At 44.8% G+C, this 12,306-nt stretch overlaps 1 protein-coding gene across 1 annotated transcript in view; it reads left to right on the forward strand.

The window, feature by feature from the left end:
- The window catches only part of PKD1L1 (polycystin 1 like 1, transient receptor potential channel interacting), a 1,739,639-nt gene that overhangs the window by 1,330,809 nt on the left and 396,524 nt on the right, over nucleotides 1-12,306 (forward strand). The window lies entirely within an intron of this gene.

A 12,306-nucleotide genomic window follows, 5' to 3' on the forward strand; every position in this document is an offset into this window, starting at 1 on the left:
GACAGGAGCTTATGGCACTGACCTACACAGTGGAGGACCTATCGGAAAGGGTGCGCATTTGGGAATGGTGAGCAGAAGATACCGAAGGACTTAACCACAGCAACAACATTAGGGTGGTGGACTTACTCATATAAAGGGGACTAACAACAGAAGGAATGGTTCAGTAGTATAAACAATTGTAGACAAAGCACAAGATATACAGTAAATAAACGTCTTGGCAAGTTTGTAGTTTAAAAATAAAACATACATAGGTTTATTCGGCTTCCTGCAGTTGTATTAACAGTTAACGACAAATTCATACATAAAAAAAAGATTAAATACAATACATCATTATGTGCATAATGCAAAAATTATTAAAAATGGTTACACATCTATATATTAAAATTGTTACAGAGAACAAGTGTTGACGCGGCGTTTCGGTGTTGGCAATAAGCACCTTCTTCAGGACAGTTTCTCTTAAATTCTAAAACTCCGGATTCCTTGTCTTAGATAGTGTAAATTCCTGATGTGGAGCAGCAACACTAAGAAAGTACCCACGTCAGTGGTTTTGCGTGGCTAAGCGTATTCAATTTCTTAATTCAATTGTATACGGAATCAACCTGTCCGAGAGGAGCCACCGAATTTACTTCAAATGTTGATTCTCGCCTTTTTGGCCTTAATGGATCGCTGTAGCCGGGCCTATTGCACTTCGATAATCACCTAACTGATCGCCTTATTGCGGGAGGTTAACTTTGTCGTTAACTGTTAACACAACTGCATGAAGCCGAATAAACCTATGTATGTTTCATTTTTAAACTACAAACTTGCCAAGACGTTTTTTATTTACTGTATATCTTGTGCTCTGTCTACAATTGTTTATACTACTGAACCATTCCTTCTGTTGTTAGTCCCCTTTATATGAGTAAGTTCACTGTGTGTGTGTTGAGTAGGCTCGCCAAAGTTAATAGGCATATAGAAAATTCCGATTCTGGAGGCATTGAAACTTTTGGATCAGACTAGTGGTCCATTAGCTCTGTGCCATAGGGACACCCCCTATCTTTTTAGTATCTATCTCCGCTGGTCCCAGACCCGTTAACTAAGGGGGCCTCCTGTTTTCTTTATGTTGAAAACTACTGAACCAGACTTGCAGTAGTGCTAAAATTACCCAATTTTCATTTCTTTGGTTCTAATGCATTGCCACCAGACCCGTTCGGGGCTAATCTTGCATGAAACATGTCGACCCTATGCACCACACAAGCCCTATAGGAACATTCTATCCAGTTGGAGAAGATAACTTTTAAATAGGCTAGAGCCCCCTGTAAATAAATACATTTAGTTAGGACGGCCCTAGACCTATTTTAACTCACTCACTCACCGCACTACCAAGCCCACACACCCCCACTCACCCTACGGCTTCATCCAAAGAAATCTCTGCCAAAGAGCCCCTTTGTGGGTGCCTGACGGGCATTGCAGTGCCTGCCCGACGAGGAGCAAGGCCCAATGATGAAGCATGACTTCCTTTGGGGTGTGTGAGGGCACTTATTAGAAAAGACCTTTCTTCCCAACCATTAGGAACTGCACAACGCTTGTATTTCTTATGTTGGAGGAAACTCACCTTACAGTTGGGAAGATTGACCAGTTACGGCGTAGATGGCAGGGGCAATTCTTTGGCACATCTTACTCAGCCTAAACCAGAGGCGCTCTTATATGGGTTAGGGCGAGGACACCCTTTGCGCTCACTCACTCCACCATCAACAAAGAGGGATGATATGTACTGATTAAGGGTAAACTATTAGGCAAAGATATCTATCCTGTTGGGGACTGTTTATGCCCTGAATCAGGAAGGAACATGTGGCTTTTCTTTTGGTGTTGCCATCTTCACTGACTCCTTTAGTAACAGGTGACCTCTTACTGGGAAGGGATTATAAATGCGTGGCCAAGTGTACCCTTGACCGCCCACCCTGGGCCTTGGCACATAAGACATCTGAGGCTTTTAGCGACTGAAAGGGACACTGGGAGTCATCAGATATCTGGAGGGTCCTGCATGTCCAAACGTGAGACTGCTCGTACTATTTTACCATTTATCATTCACCTACTAGGCTTGATATGTGTATATGCTCCAAACAGATTAGCTAATATGTGAACCTATGGAGTATTTTGGACGTAGACTGTCTGACCATAGCCCATTATTTATAAAGTTCTGACGGGTTGAGATCCTCACGTGGCATCTTAACCCCCTAACCCTGGAAGATGCATGTTTTTGAGAATCTCTAAGCATTGCTAACACTGACTACTTCGCCCATAACCATGGAACTGCATCATCTGGATTCCTTGAATAGGAGCCATTGTAAGTGGTGGTTCGTGACTACTGTCGTGGACACCATACAAATCAAAGGAGGGAGCGGAGAGAGAGCGTGTCCACATGGACACTAGGGGTGGATTCAGTCTCCCCAACTATAGTTTATGAACAAATGGAATCCGCCACCGTAAGATAGGTGAAAGGAAAAACAAGGTCTGGAGTTGAATGTGTTTCCTACAATGTTGGAAGGCACATGGTGTTCTTTAAATACCCCTCACACACCAACAGGGCCCCTGGTTTCATGCTTCATCATACGGGTCTTCGCGTCCCTCTACGGAACGCGGCATGCTACTAACCAACGGATACGCGGGAGCACTGATGTAGTCACTATGTGTAGTGTGCGAGGGTAGTGAGTGGTAGGGTCAGGAGTTAATAGATAAGTGAGGGTTAAAAAATACCTGGCATGTGAGGGCTACAAAGAGTTTTAATATACCTCTGTGCTGGTATTGTTAAAATAGTGTGGTGGATGTTGTTGTGTATTTAATGTACATAACCTCCTGCGTGCGTCAACATGTTTCAAAGTCTAAAGCTTCTTCTTCAGGATGGGTGCACAGATCCCTACCCTACTCACAGGCGAAAGTCAAATACCATCTCTACATAAGTAATATTATGCGTCAAACTTATCCAAATGTGCCTATAATGGTAAATGACCTGGAACAAGGTAATGCCTTCAATGTCAATCTGAAAAAGAACACAAAAGTACACACAGAATATTAAATGGAGACACTTCTAATGTGAAGGTCGTGACCTGTAAAGGTGAATTTACACAGTGTCTAGACGTGATAGTTTAGCATATCAGTATCTGTGTAGTGCCCTTGAAATGAAAGGGGACAAATACAAGACAAACCAACACTTAACATGAAACACACACTCTATATCAATTCCTGTGAAGACGGAGGGGACTGTGTGCTAACTAGCACTCTGCAAGGATAAAAACAACACTACTCAGCACAGTGGGTGATACTCACTGAGTTGAGATGGTGGTGGCTGTGCCGTACTTACATGCTTAGGGCTACTACCTGCTACCAACGTCCCTTCCGCGGCTCAATGGTGTGAGAGGAGTCTGGAAGGAACGGTATTTATAGTTACACTAATTACTAATTTGTTCCAGCCACTGCGAGGGCGTATGTGCCGAACATTGGGTGTCAGCAATACCCCTGGTTCCGGTATGATGCAGACCCAGAGTCGGGAACAAAAGCAGAGAGAGACAGCTTCTAAATGCACACTTCGGTTGCGCAGTGTGGGTGACTGCATGTTAGGTCATGCCTACTGCAATCGGTGTCACGCGGTACCTGGAAACTGAACCGCTGACTTGATAACACTCACTGCGGCTGCGTGGTGTTTAAGTTAACCGCTTGGGGCACAAACGTAATTAAAAGCTTGACTAAAAGTATACCGCTTGTTGGGAAATGCCTGCTATTGATGCACTTGCCTATATGTTTTATCAGTGGTGACTAAAGGCTCTCAGTATGCATACCATTGGGGATAGTATCAAGCCTCAGTGTGGGCAGAGTTCATTAATGTATCAGGTGAGTCACTGCTGGTTCCAGGGGGTCGACCAGCTTGATGGATGCTACGAAACTTGGTTAACAAATGTGTAGAAATAATAAATCATAATCTATATCTATACTAATATAATAAAGAGAGAGCCCAAACCTTTGAGGCGGGTAATCTCAGGAACCACAGCCCCAATCACAACACCCAATACAGCGTTGGAAAGGGCAGTTGCAGCAGAAGGACAAACAGCCACATGCATCAAGTGATTTAGGAATCACAAACGGTGCGAATTGCAAAAATCGGCCGTTTGCGATTCCCAAATCACTATTTGGGATGCATCAATCCAAAACTACAAGTAATCGCTATTTTTTGCGATTTCAGAAAATGCAATTGCATTTAAGGAATCTCAATTTGCGATTCCTTAAATGCAATGCATGACACCCAAAAAGAATTGCGAAATCGCAATTAGGAGGAAAAAATTACCATGAGGTTGGACCTCATGGTAATTTGCGAATTATCTAAAAAAATGTAATTTTGTGCATTTTTGTAACTGTCATGTTGTGCACACACATGCCCTTAGGGCATGTGTGTGCACAACATGTGCATAGATTGATTTCAGGGGTGCAACAGGGTGTCCTTTGGACGCCCCTGCACCCTTGAAATCGCAATCTCAATTTGCGATTAGCTAATTGCGAATCGCAAATTGAGATTGTCTTCCCATTCATTCCTATGGGCCTTTTGGCCCATAGGAATCAATGGGAAGGGATTACTTAATTGCGATTCGCAAATTGTGAATCACAATTAAGGAAAAATAAGGAATCGCTAATAAAATTGCGATTTTTTGATGCATTGCCGTTTGCGATTCCATAATTGCGATTCCTTATTTTTCGCAATTAAGGAATCGCAAACTGCAACAATGATGCATGTACCTGATAGGCTTTGCAGAAGCCCACCATATACATTTAAAAGGTAAAAGAACTGTGCCAGCAAAGTAGTCCCTTGTGGGCGTGTCTGCGTTGTGCTGTGGGCGTGTGCTGGGGGCGTGAAAAACGCTGGGGGCGTGTGGTACGTTCCGCCCTTCATGCCATGTCTCATATCGTGTGCTGTGGGCGTGTGCTGGAGCTTGGGCGTGTGCGGGGCGCGGGATTACAGAAAAATAAAAAAAAGCGAGCATTGTGCCCAATATTTCATTGTTTTTTTTCCCAGTTTCTGTACATTCCAGCTCCGGGTGTGCTTGCCCCGCGCTCCCAGTGACGTGCACCTGCTGTACTGTATGGAGGTCAGGCATGGCGCTATTCCCAAGGGCCGGAAGGAGCGCAAACAGGGACCATTGTGCAGGAAATGTAATCTCGCCTTAACTTCCGGTGACGCCTGAGGCGCACACTGGAGATTTTACACTTCTGTTGCGCACAGGCCTCGCGCCACGCACATCTGGACACAAGCCCGCCTCCACGGAAATAGCAAGAAAGGGACTATCCCTCCCCCGGGAATATGTGATGATATTTTATTCTATTTATTTTATTTATTTATTTATTTATTTGGAATTTTGTATAGCGCGTAGTTACCCTCGGGCATCCCAGCGCTTGTCCAGGCAGCAACAATAACCACAGAGCCAGATCAGTCACATCACATAGGAAATAGATGTGTTTTCAGAAGCTTCCGAAAACGAAGAGTGCAAGTCTCTAAGCGCATCGTCAGCGGAGAGTGCCTGTGTGTACCGAAAATCTTCTACCACCAGTACGGGCCTTATTGACCCTAGGAACCTGAAGCAGATGTTTTTGGTCGGAGCGCAAAGCTCTGTTAGCTTTATAGGGCACCACTAAATTCCTTAGGATGGAAGGTACCTTCCCTGGAGGGTTCTATGTGCTGTGCAAAGAGCTTTGAATTTAACCCTCTCCCGCACTGGAAGCCAGTGCAGTGTCTTCAGGGTGGGTTTAGCTGACTGCCTCCTTGGCACGTTCGTCAGCATCCTAGCCAAGGCGTTTTGGACCCTCTGAAGCTTACTGAACGTTGCTTCAGGGCGCCAAGGAAAATAGCATTGCAATAGTCGAGCCTTGAAATAATTAGCCCCTGAATAAGTAGCTTCCTCGATGTCAAAGGGAGGAGAGGCAAGACTTTACGAGCTGAACGGAGGAGCCCGAAAACGACCCCTGCCGTTTTCTTAGCCTGGGTCTTAAAAGAGAGGTCTTGCTCCAACCAAGCCCCCTAGCTCTTGATCTCCTGCTTAGGGCTGGGGAGCTCGCCCAGGCTGCTAGGCCAGATGGTCGAAGGGAGTGAGGGAGTCTTATGCCCTAGCAGCATTATTTCGGTCTTAGAACCGTTTAATTTAAGCGAAGATTCGCACATCCAGGTGTGCACTTTGGCCATACATAGGCGCAGCGAGTCCGGGTTCTTCACCAATTGGGACAGTGCGACCACCAGCTGAGTATCGTCAGCATAGCTGAAGATTTTTATCCCAAATGGGGCCACAACATCCTCCAGGGGGGGCCACATAAACATTAAACAGTGTGGGGCTTAAAGAAGAGCCCTGAGGCACCCCACACTGGAGGGGGATAGATGTTGACCGTTCGCTGCCTTACCAGACCTGATAGGTCCGGCCCCACAGAAATGACCGAAGCCACTGCAGCGCCACTCCTGCAACCCCCACATTGGACAGCCGTTGGATCAACACTTGGTGGTTCACAGTGTCAAAAGCCGCACTGAGGTCCAGGAGGATCACTGCCACTGACCCTCCTGAATCCAGAATGCTCCTGGCTTCCTCAACGACTGCCAATAGGGCGGTGTCTATGCCCTGCCCTGGCCGAAAACCCGTTTGTGACTCTCGTAACAGACCGTTGGACTCCAGAAAGTCTGACAATCGGTGATTAACCAGTCTTTCTGCGATCTTACCAAGTCCCGGCAGCAGAGAGATAGGCCTGAAGTTTGCCAAATCCGATGAATCCAGATTAGGTTTCTTCAGGAGAGCCTTTACCACTGCTCTTTTCCAGCTCGGCGGCACCACACCCTGGGCAAGGGATGTATTAATTAAGTTCGTAACAGGGACCGCAATAACAGATGCCGCCTGTTTCAGAAACCTCATAGGGGCAGGATCCCCAGGAGAATCACTCTTCATGGACCCCAACTACTTCATGACTTCTGCCACAGATATTGGACCGAAAGTGTCCAATAGGACACGATCTCCTCCTACCTGACTACCCATGTCTGCACTCTGCGCAACCTGAGGCAGCGTGCTTATGATGTTCTCTATTTTCAAGTGGAAGTACTCCGCCAGCTCCCTGCACTTCTCAGCTGGGCTATCATGGGTCACCGGGGGCTCGGGAATTTTGAGGAGCTCCTTTACCACTTTAAAAGTCTCTCTAGAAGAGTTGGAGGAACTTTTTATTCTTTCCGCGAAAAATTGGGCCTTAGCACAGCGAAGAGCGTTTTTATATGCTCTAATTGCTGCGTGATATTCCTCCCGACTAACCACCCCCCAATCTTTCCTCCAAGCCCTCTCCAACTTCTTACATCCTTTCCTAAGGATTCGTAGATCCGGTGAATACCATGGGGCAGAACCCAATCTCTTTCCCCTCTTTGCCACTCTCTTTTTCCGGAGGATGGCATCCAGGGAATTGGTCATCCACAGATCAAAATCCGCATCCGCCACTACCGGGTCCGAGGCTAGGAGAGGAAACGAGTCCTCAAGTTTGGCGATCCAGTTATCCACTGATAACCTGGACCAAGCTCTTTCCAAGGTATAAACCCTTGGAGAAGGGGCGGTTCTTGGATCAACTTGCAAGATTACCGGGACCAAGAAATGGTCTCACCACGGTAGAGGGCAAGCGGGCAGGGCCCTAAGGTCCAGGATATTCGAGAAGATGGGATCGAGGAGGTGGCCCTTGGTATGCGAGGCTCCTGGGTTGCTTAGACTAAGATTATATGCATTTAGATCACACTGCAGATCAGCAGCCACTAAGTCTGCCGGGTCGTTGAAGTAGAGATTCAGGTCCTTTAACACCATAAAATTAGTCGTGGAAGAGGCCAGCACCGTGACTGTTTCCATTAGGGAGCTAGCAAAGCTGCCCATGCCCCCTGGAGGTCGGTATATCAGAACGCCTGACACTGTTACCGTAGAGGACGTCCGCAGTGAGAACTGGCAGCTCTCACAGTCCTGAGCATCACTATTCTGGGCCCTGCACACAAACATGTCTCTATATATAATAGCAATGCCGCCCCCCCCCCCCTCCCCACAGGTCTATCCAGGTGGTATATTAGAAAACCTGGTGGGAGGGCACGAACTATGTCCGCACCAGAACTGGCTGTAATCCAAGTTTCCGTCAGAAACAGGATGTCCAGATCATGGTCTTGTATCAAGAAGTTGATTTCGAGAGCATGGCACAGGAGGGATCTACAATTCAGCAGGGCCATCGACAGGGCGTTCTTTCCCTTGTCAGGTTGGATCAGCTGACATGTCCTACACGCAGAGAAAGGTTTAGATCCTTTATAGATGTACTTACACAATACATTTTTTGGAGCGCGCAGCGACATGAAGTCCTCGAGAGTATGTTATCCGCATTTCTGGAGTTTGAACCAAGAGTCCTGGCCCTAGGCCCGTCTGGGCCCGGACGGGCACAGACGGGCTGGACTCTGGCGTGACTCCGGCGGTGATCCGGCGTTCCCGCTGCGCGTCAGCATGACCTCCTTAAGAGGAGGTCGAGCGTCCTTGGGCGCTAGAACGTGCAACTACACGCCCGGCGTACTTCCCTCACTCAATATGGCTGCCAAAATGCCGAGAGGCAGTGACAAGGGACCCGCAAAGCGCGCTGAGTTCAATTATTATGGTGCAAGTATGAGGGGAGCAGCCTAAAAACAGGGAAGAAGGCAAATAAAAATAAAAGCAAATACAAAACGAGGAATTTAAAAAAATGCCTAATACAAAGGCAAATAGCACCGCAATGCGCGCAATGCGCTGTGACCGCTCTGGTCAAGTCAGGTGTTCGTCTGGCAAGACTGAGCCCCGATATTCTGCAAACCAACATCCCGCATACCATTACTCCGCAGATGTTATAACACGGGACTTTTACAACGCATATGACTTTATCATGCACGCCATTATAACGCAAATGCATGTGTGGTAAAGTCATATACATTGTAAAAGTACATTATTAAAACATCAAATATATGTTTGTATATATGTGTATTTATATATATATATATATGTTCATTGACTCCATCAATAACAATAACGAAAACCTTAAATTCACGAGTTCCATCAGTGATTGTGAGGCTGAATCTTAGATGTTAAAATCCTTATTCGCAATGGCCAGCTAACAACAAAGCTACATCGTAAAAGCACTGCGGGCAACAGTATTCTTCACGCCAGTAGTGCACATCCGCGTCATGTAGTTGATAATATCCCTTTGGGTGAACTCTTAAGAATTAAGAGAATTTGCAGTACAGACTCTGATCTTGAATCATGTACCAACGAAGCCTTGGTCAGGTTTCGGGCTAGAGGTTACCGTGAATCGGTGTTAAAAACAGCAGTGGAAAAAACCAAGAGTAGATCCCGTGCCTCTCTATTGGAGACCAAAAACACTGCTGATACATCAACCACGACCAATGATAACACCACCAATCCCAGGTTCATAACCTCTTACAGTAGACAGGCCAGACAAATAAGATCGATTATTTATTTATTTATTTATTTAATTTGTATGGCGCGTTATAACCACAGGGGTCTCTAAGTGCGGTGTGACCAGATTTACATGATAGATGTTAAATTCACTTGGAAACCAGCTGTGCACCTAAGACCTGCTCCAGGCTTGTTTAAATAGTACGGTTTTAAGTTTCTTTCTGAAGGAAAGTAGATTGCTCTCCTTCCTGATTATGTCTAAAAGATGGCCTGTCCTTACAACGGATCCTGTTCTGAAACCCCAATTTGCTGAAGCTCCCATTGTCACCTTTAGAAAAGGTCCCTCACTCAGGTCCCATATTTGCCATGACTTTCCTGAACTAAGAAAAAAGCAGGAATGGATGAGAACTAGGTCAGCTTTTATACGCTGCACCTCTTGCAGGGCCTGCAAGTTTGGCAAAAGTACCCGGCAGTACCACACGCCTTTCAGTCCTGACCCAATTCAGATCAAGGGTCAATACAATTGTAAAACTGAATTTGCCATTTATGTTTTAACTTGCACATGTGCATTAAGGTATGTCGGCAGCACACGACAGCCTGTGCATGTTAGGATCCTCCAGCATTTACGAGCCATCGTCAACAATGACCCAGCCTATCCGGTGGCCAGGCACTTCAAGGCGGTACATAACAACAACTTGGAGTGCCTATCCTATTTTGTCATCTCTGCAATTGAGAAACCTAGAAGAGGCGGAGATAGGGTCAAAATGCTCAGAAGAATGGAATCTCATTTCATTCTTGAGCTGGACAGTAGATCCCCTAATGGCCTTAACAACACGGAGGACCTACATGTGTTTCTGTAATTTAGTTTTGCACAGGCCCCCCTTTCTGTATTGCTTTGGTCATGCGAGTTCTGGTAGGCTGCCGCCCTCCCCCATGTGATTAATCTCATATCTCCTTGTTGGGTTTATGCACGTAAAACTTTTCTTTTTATTTTTATAATGTTTCACGGTGATTCACATTTTTGTTTAGGTATTACTTTTTGGTCAACACCTACCTTTTGAGGACATAGACAATAGGCTTTCTTTGTTCTTTCCTGATAAGTACACTTCTTTACAATCGGTTATGTGACAATGATATACTTGTGGTATTTATATCAATTAGTCCTTGCCCTACAAACATGCTGCTACAGTCGTATGTTTACATATTGCGTTGATTTGCACAGAAATATGTATAGATGCAACATTACAATGTTTACATTATGGCTAAGTTTGCACAAATAATTAGTATTACTAATTTTTTATTGCATCTATCCTGACTTTCATTTTTTATGATGCGCTTTGCACTTTACTACGCAATTTTGCACTATTAATATGTTGTGTATGCGAGGGCTTGGATTACAAATATTTGGTATTACATTTATAGGCATTTTATGCATTTCATGTTTTTTTGTACCATTTTTCTATATATCACAATTTTTAATTGTCACAATAATGTGTGGATTTTAACCAGAAATTCTATTCTATTTCCGATTGTTTTGATATTGAAATGTTTGGAAAACAGACTACTTCATGGAGTATTAGTAGTTTGTCCTCTCTTTCAATTACTACGTGGTGCATGAGTCAAAAAAAGAAGAAAGTGCACTTTTCACTGTCAAGCATTTGCTATTTAAACGTAAGCATTTCCACTTCTGATTGTCTGTGAGCAAGGGCGGATGCCCGAAACGCGTCAGATTGCTTGGTTCAGCTCTCAATAAAATCTGTGCTTGAAAGTAAGTTACTGGATCTGCGTGATTTCCTGGGTCGCTGCGGTCGGAGCCTGGGAGGTTACACTTGCTTGATATATATATATATATATATATATATATATCACAGCTCCAAACATCCACGGACTGTAGGTCCAAAAGGAAAGCAGCACACGCAGGGGGTAGTTCCACAACAGATTTATTCAGGGAACTAAACAGCAACGACGCGTTTCCCCATAGGGCTTTGTCAAATTGTGCCAAATATATATATACACACATATATTTTTTATTTAATTAAAACATTTATTCTTTTAACTTGCATGATTTATATTATTTTTATTTATTATTTTATTGTATTACCCTTCAAACCCTAAAGACGAATCCCACCCTGCTCCCTTTAAATACACCTGCACCCCATAATCATAACCCACCCTTACTCCTTAAAATACCAAAACCCGAACCTAGCCCTGAACCATAAAAATAACCCTGTACCCCAAAACCCAAACCTACCCCTGAACCCTAAAATACCCCTGTACCCCAAAACCCAAACCTAGCCCTGAACCCTAAAAATACCCCTGTACTCCAAAACCCAAACCTAGCCCTGAACCCTTAAAATACCCCTGTACCCCAAAACCACCCCTGAACCCTAAAAATACCCCTATACCCCAAAACCCAAACCTAGCCCTGAACCCTAAAAGAAACCCTGTCCCCAAAACCCATACCTATCCCTAAACCCACCCCTGTACCCCATAACCCAAAACTATATCTGAACCCTTAAAATACCCAAACACCCCAAAACATATACCTCAGTACCCCAAAACATATACCCCTATACCCATACTTACCTTATCCAAACGTAAAAAAAACCATGGTTTTGGCATTCATGCTTTTACATCGAATTTTGTTGTAAATGTAGCCGTGGTAAAAGCATATAAAATGTAATGCCATGCGTTATAATGGCATTGCGGAGTCATGGTACTTTCGTAATGAAAGTATGCGGAGTGATGGTATGTGGAAAGAAATTTGCGGAATAATGGGTGTTTACCCTCCCCCGGTAAGTACATAGGTGGCACGGCGGCCCACATATCCAGCAGAATACTCATATTTTTTCACCACTCA

Source organism: Lissotriton vulgaris, chromosome 4_1 (genome assembly GCF_964263255.1).
Source record: "Lissotriton vulgaris chromosome 4_1, aLisVul1.2, whole genome shotgun sequence".
NCBI lineage: Eukaryota > Metazoa > Chordata > Amphibia > Caudata > Salamandridae > Lissotriton > Lissotriton vulgaris.